Source organism: Poecilia mexicana, unplaced genomic scaffold, assembly GCF_051168715.1.
Source record: "Poecilia mexicana isolate PSO_F unplaced genomic scaffold, ASM5116871v1 scaffold_21, whole genome shotgun sequence".
NCBI lineage: Eukaryota > Metazoa > Chordata > Actinopteri > Cyprinodontiformes > Poeciliidae > Poecilia > Poecilia mexicana.
In genome coordinates, this window is record NW_028263390.1 from 22,819,260 (window position 1) to 22,831,633 (window position 12,374).

The 12,374-nt window shown below is 43.1% G+C and overlaps 1 protein-coding gene and 1 long non-coding RNA gene across 2 annotated transcripts in view; one reads left to right on the forward strand and one right to left on the reverse strand.

The window, feature by feature from the left end:
* Positions 1–1,201: 1,201 nt before the first annotated feature.
* tiam2b (TIAM Rac1 associated GEF 2b) overlaps positions 1,202–12,374 on the forward strand; it is a 60,381-nt gene continuing 49,208 nt past the window's right edge. The window contains exon 1 of the mRNA XM_088001731.1: positions 1,202–1,943. The gene's annotated coding sequence lies outside the window, so the exon portion shown is untranslated. The remainder of the gene's footprint in view (positions 1,944–12,374) is intronic.
* Positions 7,701–8,048, reverse strand: LOC148153141 (uncharacterized). The gene is made up of 2 exons (XR_015761751.1): positions 7,861–8,048; positions 7,701–7,780 (listed from the first exon to the last, which is right to left on the reverse strand). It is a non-coding gene; the product is annotated as an uncharacterized LOC148153141 (long non-coding RNA).

A 12,374-nucleotide genomic window follows, 5' to 3' on the forward strand; every position in this document is an offset into this window, starting at 1 on the left:
AATAAAAATTGTAACATTCAGTTTGTTTCTTCTATGATTATATCAGTCATTTTACTGCTTATTCTGGAGGAAGTATGTTTCTTTTGCTGCTTTAACTGGGTTTAATATTCAGGTAAATTAAACAAAATGTGAACATTTATTTAGTTCAAATGAAGCATAAAGATTTCAGATGGAAACTGCATCTTCTGCTTGTTTAAGTAAGAGATTTTAAATTTCACTCTTCCAGGAGTAAAGCAGTATTAATCCCCAGCCAGCAGGGGGCAGCAGTCAGCTGGTAGAAAACGGACTCGGGTTTTTGATCCAGTGGTTCTGATTGTTTCATGCTTGAACTCAGCTGATTTAAATCAGTTTCTCATAAGCAGAACTTTAAGGATCCGACCTGTTGGACCTGAAGCCTCTCCAGCCTTTATGGACCTCAGCAGGAAGGTTTCTGGTTCTTCCTGATCTGGATTTTCTCCTTGTTCATGGTTGGTCTGACCCATCTCAGGTAATCCGCCGCCATCATGGCTGGGACAGAAGTTCCTCTTCATCTGATCTGTGTTCATGTCAGCTGCTGGTTAATGTTTATTTCTATCCAGATCTGAACCATCGTGTTTTCTGAAGGAGGTTCTGGGGAACAGAGTCTCTTTCCAGATACTGATTTCTGGAAAGAGCTTCATCACGTCCATGATGTATAGAAAGCAGAAATGGTGTCAGATCCAAGAGATGAGCAGGATTACTTTTTCAAAGAAAGTCCTTATATAATATGTATTTGACAACAGACTATTTACAATATGTGAAAAATAAAAACTGAAAAAGCATGTTAACAGCAGCAAAAATAATTAAAATGTCTGAAATTGTGAAAATAACATCAGGATTGTAAACACTTCATGAGTTGGGAGCAGAAATGTTTATAGAGTCCAGCATCTGCTGAGAGGAAGGATCTCCTCTAATGCTTCTTTGTCCACTTTGGATGCAGCAGTCTGTCATCTTGGCTTTTACCAAATATTTCATTTTTGTGATTTTCTTAAAATTAGAGTTTAGGTTTTAAGTTTTTGCTTACAGTATGTTGGGGAGGCATGAATGGGTGATAAAACTCTAATGTGGACCAAAACCACCAAACCGTAGGTCTTGATTCAGACCAAGCAGCAGCATTTTCAATTGCTGCCAAAAGCAGGAAGCAGACGACAGCACAGGGCATTCTGGGTAAAAACAGCAAAAACAAATGTGCAAGTCTAACATTAGCAGGAGAAATGTTTCGTGGTTGTTTACCAAAAACAAGAGAAAATCTATAACTATTAAAATATGATGCTACTTTGTTTTTATTCACATTTTGCAAAGAAGGAAGTTGCTATCACTGTCTTCTTCTGAGGTTTGGGTGCAGCGCCCCCCCAGGCGAGGAGGGTAACAGATTTTTTAAAAGGTTTGGCTGGTTTGAAACAATGGAGTGTGAAACAAACACCAGCAGGTGAAATCAGAACAAATGTTGCAATTTTGTCCCCAACAGGATGAAGTCTGCTGAACCATCAGGTATGAAATCATCTTACATTTCTTCCAGCGAGAAGTGGGACGGTCAGGTGACACACAGAGACACAGTTGGGTTTTCCAACTGGACAAAGATCCCAGAACCTCTGGATGTGGATCAAACTGACAAACATTGGTACAGAAATTTACTAGAAAACTTTTTCAAATGTGATCAACCCTTCCTGAAATGAACTGAGAGTTCATCTCATGAACCAGGAGCTGGTAAACCTTGTATAAAGCCGGTCCAGAACTGAAGAACTTTAAAAAACCTGAACATGATGGAGTCACTGTGTTTGTCACAGAGGTGTGGTCTGCTGAAACAAATCCTCCTCCTCCTGTTGGGCTGCAGAACCCGCCCTCCTGCTGTTAGAACCGAAGGACCGGGTCGGTCCAACTCAGACTGGAGCCAACAGAGACGGAGGAGACTGCTTCTACTGCCGGTGAGTCCTTCTGCTCTCGTCTCCGTCCGTCTTTCCTTCTGGTTTCTCCTGGAGGATTTCCTTCCTCTCTGGTTTTCCTTCAGCTCTGATGCTTCCTGCTGATCCCTGAAACTGATGAAGTCTCTAAAGCCAGACAGCATCACTGGTTATGAAGCACAGCTGATGACTAAAGAGGGAAGTCTTGACCTTTAAGGTAGTTAAACTTAACTTTAAGTTAAGAATTTTATCATTTTATGATTAAGAAGAGACAAAAAAGTTCATTTTATTTTGAGATTTAAGAGAAAATATCACATTTTCTGCTCATATCTGTTCATTTCTCTCCAGTTTCAAAGCTCTGTTCACCAAAGATTAGTTCAACGGTCTGATTAAATTAATCAAGAGATTCTTTATTCCTAATGAGATTCAGATTTTTAAGAGCTACAGAGCTGTGAGAAAGTATTTACACCCTCAGGTTTCTCCTGTTTTTGCTTTTTTTTTTTTTTTGTCAAATTAAATGTTTCAGAGCTTCAAGTAACTTATTAAAAGCCATCAAAGCAACTTGGCCTTGTGTGGAAAAGGTAATGACACCCTTATCTTCACAGCTGATATGAGTCTTTGACTTCACTATGGAGGAAATTTAACTCTCTCTGCTTTGCTGAATAGTTTTACTTCAGACACATTGGACGGTTTTCTACCATCAACAGCCTGTTTAAGGACCCAAATCATCCAAGCAAATTGGGTTTAGCTCAGGGCTTTGACTAGACCATGTTAATGTTTTTAAAAATTATTCGTAGGTGAATCTGCTGGAGAGCTACAGATTGTTGCTTTACTTCGTAACACCAGAGTGTTTTAGCCCAGCATCACAACTGATGGGTGGATTTTTTTAGTTTAATTTTTTATATAATTTTTTTTATTATTATTAATTTATTGTAGATTATTATTAAGCCTCTATTTTGTTACTAATTTATCTGGTGACCTGCTTATTTATTTTTATGAATTAATTACTTTATTCATTATTATTATAACCCCAGTTTGATCTTAAAGTTTGATCGTCAGCTGTTACCTTCAGAATAATTTCCCAGAAGTCTTTGGGATCATTAACATGTTTTTAGGTCAATTTGAGATCATTTAGTTTCTCATCTGTGTGATTCTGTTAGATTGAGTTGTATTTGATCTTTGCGATCTTCTGGCCTACTTCATGTTGCCAATCAGGTTCTGTTCATGTGATCTCTTCAGGCCAGGTGAAACTGAACCATCACATTTTTTTACTTGTGGTTGAGTTGGTTTGGTTTCTGTTTTTTAATATATGAGAAATGAAACCATCATTTGAAATCTGCTCGTTTTTACTCATGTTTTTGACACCAGAATAAATTCCCAGATACTTGGGAATGTTTATCCAGTAAAACTCTAACAATGTTTCCATGTTAACGGCCTTAGTTGCAGCATTTTAGCTGAAATCTTCGCGGTGTTGCTCCACGTTTCCCCTGCAGCTGCGTCCCGTCGGGGGGAAACCCTGTTGAATGAATCCCAGCAGGTTCTCTGTTGTGAGTAATGAGCGAACTCATTAAAGCTAAGCGGCGTCCCGCAGGGAGACGGTTCAGAACCTCAAACCCCAACAGACCCTCATGTTTGGGTCGGGGAACCGGGGCAACCTCCAAATGTGTCAGAGGTCACTTTAGTCGCATAATTGCAAGACAAACAGGTCCAGTTCAGGTGGTGGAATGGCCTAGTTAAAGTCCAACTTGAGTGGCAAAGCTTGGAAGTTCTACTGATCTCCAACCAGATCCGATGGGAACGTCAGCCTCTTTGGGTCCCAGTAGAACCAGTACAAAGTCAATAATCGTACCGCCTCGGTGATCAGGGAGGTCAAAGGTCACCCGAGCTCTCTCTGAACAGTAGCAGCTTGTTTGTGGAGTGTTGGACAGCCGAGTGTCCAGATGTCCCGTCTCTGTTCAGCAGCCTGATGGAGGCCGAGGGAAACTCGTTATGCTGATAATCAGACGCTGATCAGCGATCGGGTCGGTTCCTGCTTCCTGCAGGTTTACAGCAGCAAACATGCAAAAAAATAATCAAAAAGGAATTTTATTTATTTAATTTATTATAAAATTTTTCTGCTTACAATTTTTTATTGATTCTTCTGATTTATATTTAGCATTATTTTAGTTTTGTTTTTTATTTATTTGTCTGTTTTATTTAGTCATTTATATTAAGTTTAGTTTTTTTATTAATTTAGATATTTTTATTTATATTTGTTTTTTTTATTTGATGCATTTGATCTTTTATTCCTTGATTCATTTCTAATTTATTTATTTCTTATTTTTTATAGATTTTTTTTGTTTTTCATTTATTCATTTAATTTTTTTGGTTTTTTTATTAATTTAACTATAAATATTTTTATTTTTTATTCACTTTCTATTTATTTTATTTTACATTGTTATATATTGCTTTATATGCATGTATATATATTCTTTATTTAATTGTTTTTTTGTTTTTTTTTGACATTTTTTATTTATTTTTGTTTCTTTTTTTGTATCCAGTTATTTTCTTGATCAAACGTAAGCCCAAATTCTCAGATTTTCTCAGACCTGTTCTGTAAAGACCCCTGTGATATTTATAGTTCTGATGTGAAATAGTTTACAGGCTCGTTTGAACCGGTTCAGTCCGAATGTTTAGATGAGGAAGAACCACTTTCCTGAGCCGTCGGTCCTCCAGTAAAGAACTCTGAGGTTAATTTTCCTGCCATCTCATCACACAGAGGATTTTCCCCTGATTAGCCTCCATGTTGATCTGCAGAGCAGCAGAAAACCCAGCAGTTCCAGCTGGATTGTTGTTCCTGGGACAAACCGACACGGAGCGGCTCTGAGCACGAGGCCGAGCTGATAAGATCGGACTCTGGATCAGAACTCGATTAGAGCTCTAAATCCAGCAGCTTCTGGCTAATTGGACTAATTAGATCAGAACAGAGTTTGTTTTGTTGCTCTGCTGCATGTTTGAGATTCTTTAAAGCGTGAACCGGCTCCATGGACCGACTGCAGTAACTGAGTTAGAACGTTTTGGGTTTGATCTGTGAAATGCAGATCTAACAGCCAGGAGTTAGATCTGCATTTGTTCTTTTGTTTGTGCTTTTAAAGCTTCATTTGCACCTTTTTCAAGGCAACTTTATTTATATAGCACCTTTCAGCCGGAGACAATTCTTATACTAATACTTGTACTTAAACAAAAAAAGTTGAAAACAACATACAAGAAGAAAAGAAAATTAAGATGCAGTTCTTTATTTATGTACTTTTATTCCACTTTGTTGGAGACAAATGTAGGACTTTTTGTATGAAAAAGCGTTTTATTGTCTTTATCAGCAGTTTAAGTTTCATGTTCAGGTCTGTTAAAGTTTTAACAAGCGTATTTTAATCTGATTTTTCTTCTTTATAACTAAACTTTAAACTGAGTTTAAACTTGTAGGAAATGGACAAAATGCAGACGGAGCTGAAACTGCACATGAAAACAGAAAAATGAAGCCGGTTTGTTGCAACCAGATTCATTTGGAATCTGTAATTCAGGGTTTTTCCTCCACAAGCAGCTGAATTAAAGAGCGACCTCCTCCTCAGACGCTGCCTGATTACTGAGAGGAAACGCTGCAGCTCTTCATAATGAGGTTTATTTACGGCCTGCAGCTGTAATTTCAGGAGTCTTCTGTCTGCGCAGAGCGGCTTCGGTTTGCATGGGGGCCCAACGCTGAGCGGGAGCTGCAGACTGGGGGACTCAGTCCGGCAAATCTGAACAGATTTTACATCCAGAACGATGAGAGGATGAGTTCCTCTGACTTTTAGTAAAAACTTCCATCAAACTCTAGAAGAGACCAGTGACGGTTTCTGTGCAAGAGTTTCATACATCTGACCCAGCGGTGTTCAACCTGTGGTCCAGGGGCCATTAGTGGCTCCTGGATTCATGTCCTTTTTCTTTGTCCTCCCAGCCTTAATTCAAGTATAAACTGGGACAAAACTTTATCTTTTGAATCAAAATCTACTTACAAGAATGTCAGATGCAACACAATGCATGTTTACTCATTGACTTATAGTCTAAAGTTCATCTTATTGCATCAACATCTACTTTTAATTGATTAATTTAAAGTTGTCATTTCAAATGAGAACTGGCCTCGATCCTGTTGTTACTGCTGAGAAAAGACAAAACATTTTTTTGAAGCCCAAAATAACAAACTGGACACATTTCTTTTAACAAGGAAAAACCATTTGAAGTTTTGGATCAACAAACCTTTTTCTACAAACAAATGTTTAATTAAAATAGTTGATGCTTAGTTTATTGTTGAGTAGATAAAAAAAAATTATGATGGAAAATATGCAACTGAGGCATTTTTAACAGAGAAATATGACGACTTCCTGAATGCAGAAGGAGCAGAAGCTTCTTAAAGAGACAGAATCCCAACTTCAAGGAATTAAATGTTGACGTAAAGTTTATTTTAAGTCATATTTGTTATATAAATATAATTTTTATAACAACTGGAGGGAATATAGTTACTTAGTTGTGTCATAAAATGGAACTATGGCTAAAAATAAATACTTCCCGTTTAAGAAGTGTTGTGTTCATGACAGAGTTATAAAAACAGAAAACTAAATATGGAAGTTATTACTCCGCCCAGGACAGACGACATTTTGTCCTCTGACGATTAGATGTTGATTCTTTGAGAAAATACTGAATTTTTCATGAAGTTGTGTTTGGTTCTGGTGGGAACCAGGTTCTGATCCGTTCTGCAGCGTTGCGTCACCGAGTCGTCGTTCTTCCAAACAGAAACTCTCAACAGCCAACCGGGATTAAAGTTTCCTCAGCAGCTGCTTCCAATTATTCCCAACAAGAACAGCCTCTCTCTCTCTCCCCATGTTCCCACATAATGAACTGCCTCGCTCGCCCGCCCGCTCCACAGTCGGCATGTCATCATGAACGTGTTATTAATGTAAAAACACTCAGAACAGACTATCAGTGTTGAGATTTTCTAATATTTCGTCTGTTTTGTTTGTTCCAGGCCAAATTAAATGTCCGACTGTAAATATTTGGGATTTTCAGGAAGCTCCACGTTGGGAAGGTCGTCTCTAGTTTCTTTGTGGCTGCAGGACAGTTTCAGCTTTAATTCCTCATAAAAACTCTCCTGGTTTCTCTCAGCCTTTTCCCAAACTACTAAGAGGATTTGTACAAGTTGGAAAAAGTATCTCGTTATCCTGGATGAATCTTTCCATCCCTCAGAAAAATGCTTCCTCATATCAAGGTCGGATTTCTGCTTCTGTGCTGCTGTTACTCCGGTTTTCCATTGCTGCTCAGCATTTTTAAACTTGGATCAGTTTGGAAGAATCAAACTCGGTCTTATCCGGCTCTGGATCAGGAACCAGTTCTGCAGCAGAAACCGAAAGAGAAGGATAAAAAAATTCTTCCATGACTGACTTCCTGGTTTCCTGCCTTCCCTGAAGCTGAGATATCTAAGTAACATTTTGATTTTGTCTGAGAAATCATTAAAAAAAAAAATCCAATTTTAATATTTATGCAAAATGTAGATCAACACTAACCAAAGACGAAGCATTTTTATTTAGGTAACTCCTGATATTCCTGTTATTACTGCTCTGATAAAAATGTTAAAGGGGCAGTAGTATGTCAAATCGCCATATTTGAGTTTTACGTCATGTTATAAAGTTTTTCCCTCATCAAAAACATTCCTGTTGTCATGATGGTGTTCACTTTACGAACCCACATGCAAGAACACAATCAGATGAGTCAGAGTAAATAAACAATAATGAGTTTATTGATTCCAGGGAAAGGGGAAGGAAGTGAGTACTGGAGCGGATGACCGGGTCGTCTTACTGTTAATGAGAGGCAGAGGGTTAGTGGAGGTAGGAGTGTGTTTCTTTTCTTTCCAGGAATGAATCGAACTGGTTCTTACTTGATCTGAAGGTGAGTGGTTGAGAGCTGAGCGCTGGATAACTGAGCCTCGTCGGAGGGCGGACAGGTTTACTGCGGTGGAAGAGCGAAGTGCGTCGCGGTCCAGTTGTTCCTACTTTCCAGATGGGTTCGGGCTAGGACCGACAGATCCGCTGCGTCCCGAAGGGGAATCCACTGGAGACGGACCGAGACTGGGAAAGGTGAACGCACGAGGGGTGGCGTCCGACCGGTAACACCGGCAGCGTCGAGGGAGGACACACGAGGAGAGCGACTCACAGACGGCGAAGGACAAGAGCTTTCTCCGAGCCCAAGGCTGATGGCACACACAGGAGCAGTGAGGAGGCAACAGGACAACCTGGTAAGGAGGACAACAAGGAATTAATAACGAGCAGATCACAGAGGGCCTTTCTCTGGAACGATAGTTACCAAGGTAAGCTAACACTCAGGCGATGAGAAGTTGTTCAGCCGCTGCTTATATCTGCAATCCATGCCCTCCAAACAAGCTACAGGTGTGGCCACGGGGTTACCCCTGCAGCTTCTCAGGGGCTCGCCTCTGGTGACATCTGGTGGACGCCCAGAAGAAAGATGGAGCTCCAACAAAAATAAAACTCAGACCAAAAAAAGAAAAGCAACGTAGAAAAAACACAGATCCTGACAGTACCCCCCCCTCAACGGACGCCACCTGGCGGCCGAGCAGAGGACGAGGGCTGCGAGTCCTCAAAATCCCTAATAAGGGTAGAGTCCAAAATAAACGATCCAGGAACCCAGGAGCGTTCCTCTGGACCGTAGCCCTCCCAATCGACAAGGTACTGGTTACCCCGACCTCGCCGCCGGGAGGCAACAATCCGGCGGACGGTGAAGGCCGGATGGCCATCTATGTCACGGGGGGGTGGAGGGGGTTCGGCCGGAGGGCAAAGGTCACTGGATAGGACGGGCTTGAGCTGGGATACATGGAAGGTAGGATGGATGCGTAAAGACGGAGGGAGTCGAAGTCGCACAGCTGAGGAACCCATGATCGCCAGTACCTCGAAGGGGCCGATGAACCTGGGAGACAACTTCTTAGACATAGATTTAAGGGGAATGTTGCGTGTGGATAGCCATACCTTTTGGCCTACGGAGTATGTCGGGGCTGGAGTTCTTCTTCGGTCCGCCAGTCGTTTGTTAAGAATAGACGTATTGTCGAGGGCGGAGATGGCATCATTCCAGATTTTATGGCTTCTGCGTATGTGATGCTGGACTGACGTGACCGAAATGTCTTCTTCATCAGATGGTAGGAGTGGTGGTTGATATCCAAGGACTATTTCAAAAGGAGAAAGACCAGTAGCTGCAGAAATGTGACTATTATGCGCGTATTCTACCCAAGGAAGGTGTTGGGCCCAGTCATCGGGGTTGGTGGAGGTGAGACATCGCAAGGTGGCCTCAAGCTCCTGGTTCATTCGCTCTGTTTGCCCGTTGGTTTGGGGATGGTAACCGGAGCTGAGAGCCACCTTGGCACCCAGGGCGGAGCAGAACTGGCGCCAGACCTGCGAGACAAACTGAGGACCCCGGTCCGAGAGAATTTCCTGAGGAATCCCATGGAGCTTGAACACATGTTTTATGAGGAGCATGGCGGTTTGAGCAGCAGTGGGTAACTTACGAAGTGGAACAAGATGACAGGCCTTGGAGAAACGGTCGATTATAGTTAGAATAGTGGTCATACCTTTGGAAGTAGGAAGTCCGGTAACAAAATCGATAGCGATGTGGGACCACGGCCGCTTGGGTGTGGGTAGCGGTTGGAGAAGGCCTGCCGGAGGTCGATTAGACGATTTGTTTCTGGCACAGACTGTGCAGGCCGAGACATACTCTTTGACATCCTTGTGTAAGGATTTCCACCAGAATCTGCGACTTATCAGTCCGATGGTGCGACTGATGCCAGGGTGAGCTGAGAACTTGGATGCGTGAATCCACTGGATGAACCGGGAACGGACAGCTGAAGGGACATACAATTTACCTGGAGGACACGATTCTGGAGGAGCTTCAGTTTGTTGTGCTTGACGGATGATGTCCTCCATCTCCCAGGTGACCACTCCTACCGTACAGCTAGGTGGGAGGATGAGAGCTGGGGTCTCCTCTGAGTCGTCAAAGGAATGGATCCTGGACAGAGCATCCGGTTTTACGTTTTTGGAGCCTGGACGATAGGAAATAGATAGGTTAAACCGTGAGAAGAACAGAGACCAGCGTGAGTGACGGGAGTTGGATCTTTTTGCTGACTGAAGATATGACAAGTTCTTATGGTCGGTCCAGACTAAGACAGGTTGCTCCGCTCCCTCAAGCCAGTGGCGCCATTCCTCCAGCGCCAACTTTATGGCTAGGAGCTCTCTATCCCCCACATTATAATTGCGTTCGGCTGAGGAGAGCCTGCGGGAAAAGAAGGCACATGGATGCAGTTTAAGATCTCGATCGGAGGTTTGGGAGAGAACAGCCCCAACCCCAGTGTCGGAGGCGTCCACCTCCACCACGAACTGTTTAGTGGGGTCGGGCTGTATCAGAACAGGAGCCCTAGCGAACCGTGACTTGAGCTCAGCAAAGGCTGTATCAGCTTGATGATTCCAGCAGAACTCCTTCTTGGTAGAGGTAAGGGCCGTAAGGGGAGAGGCCGTCTGGCTGTAATTACGGATGAACCTTCTATAGAAGTTTGCAAACCCAAGGAAACGTTGTAATTGCTTGCGGGTCTCGGGTTTAGGCCAGTCCAGGACTGCTTTTATTTTATCCTCCGCAGCTCTTACCTGTCCGCCCTCAAGGACGTAACCCAGGAAGGTGACAGATGGACGATGGAACTCACATTTCTCGGCCTTCACATATAGTTTGTTCTCCAGAAGCCTCTGGAGAACCAAGCGAACATGTTTCTGGTGTTCAACGAGGGACTTGGAGTAAATCAAGATGTCATCTAGATAGACAAAAACAAAAACATTAATAAAATCTCGGAGGACGTCATTAACCAGGGCCTGGAAGAAAGCGGGAGCATTAGACAAGCCAAACGGCATAACCAAATATTCGTAATGTCCCATGGGAGTCTTGAATGCTGTCTTCCACTCATCGCCCTCTCTAATGCGGAGCAGGTGATAGGCGTTTCTGAGATCTAACTTAGAGAAAATGGTAGCGCCCTGAACGGGCTCAAAGGCTGAGGAGAGCAGGGGTAATGGGTACTTATTCTTAACAGTGATTTGGTTTAGACCTCTGTAATCTATACACGGTCTCAGTGAACCATCCTTCTTTCCTACAAAGAAAAAACCAGCACCCAGTGGGGACGAGGACGTCCGAATGATGCCCGCTGCGAGGGACTTATTGATGTAGTCCTCCATGGCTTGACGTTCAGACCTGGAAATGTTGTAGAGCTTGCTATTGGGTAGTGGGGCTCCAGGCAGGAGGTCGATGGCACAGTCGTAAGGTCTGTGAGGCGGAAGAGACAGGGCTTTGTCTTTACTGAAAACAGCAATGAGGTCATGGTACTCACTGGGCACTGAGGCAACATCTGGGGGATCAACTTCAACAGAAGCTGAGACTGAGGTCTGAGCTGGGACAGCAGAGCGGAGACAAGAGGAGTGGCAGTTAGTAGACCAGGACTCTATCTTGGCTTCCACCCAATCTATTCGGGGGTTGTGTGTAACCAGCCAATTGAAGCCTAGCACTATGGGTGAGCTGGTAGCAGGAAAAACAAAAAAAGTTATTTCTTCAGTGTGGTTACCGGAAATTAACAGGCGGAGAGGTCTTGTTTTGTGGGTGATCTGGGGTAGATTTCTCCCATCCAGGGCTGAGACACGGAGAGGAACTGGTAGGGGTTCAACCTCGACGGGGAGTTGCTGAACGATGTCAGAACAGATGAGGTTCTGTTCACATCCAGAGTCGATGAGGGCTGACAGGGAGAGTGAATCGTTCTGATAAAATAGAGTGACTGGAATTACTAAGCGGGGTCTTGATGAGGGTGGTGCCGACAGTCTCCCCGCTCCGACTGCCGGACCTACAGGTTTAAACGAATGGGACAGTTAATGATTACATGATTGGGCTCACCACAGTAGAGGCAGAGTCGTGAGCGCATCCTCCTTTGCCTCTCTTCTGGTGTAAGCCTCGTGTGTCCAAGTTGCATAGGTTCGGGCTCATGAACTGTGGAAGAAGGAGGTGAAAGCTGGGTAGAGGGCTGACTACTGGTTTGAGATACACGAGGAGAGAAGGCTCGGCGAGATCGTTCCTTAGTCCTGGCACGGATACGATTATCCAACTTTATTGTTAGATTTATAAATTCGTCTAGTGACTCCGGTTCGTCAAGGGCAGCAAGTTCATCTTTAATTTGCTCATTTAGCCCATGGAAAAAGGCGCTCTTAAGAGCAATGGGGTTCCAGCCCGAAGCTGCAGCCTTGATTCTAAAGTCAATGGCGAAATCAGAAACACTTCTCTGGCCTTGTCTTAGCCCATGTAGTTCTCTGGAGGCAGACATTTTTTCCGTCTCCTGGCAGAAAACCTGCTTTAGTTCAGCCAAGA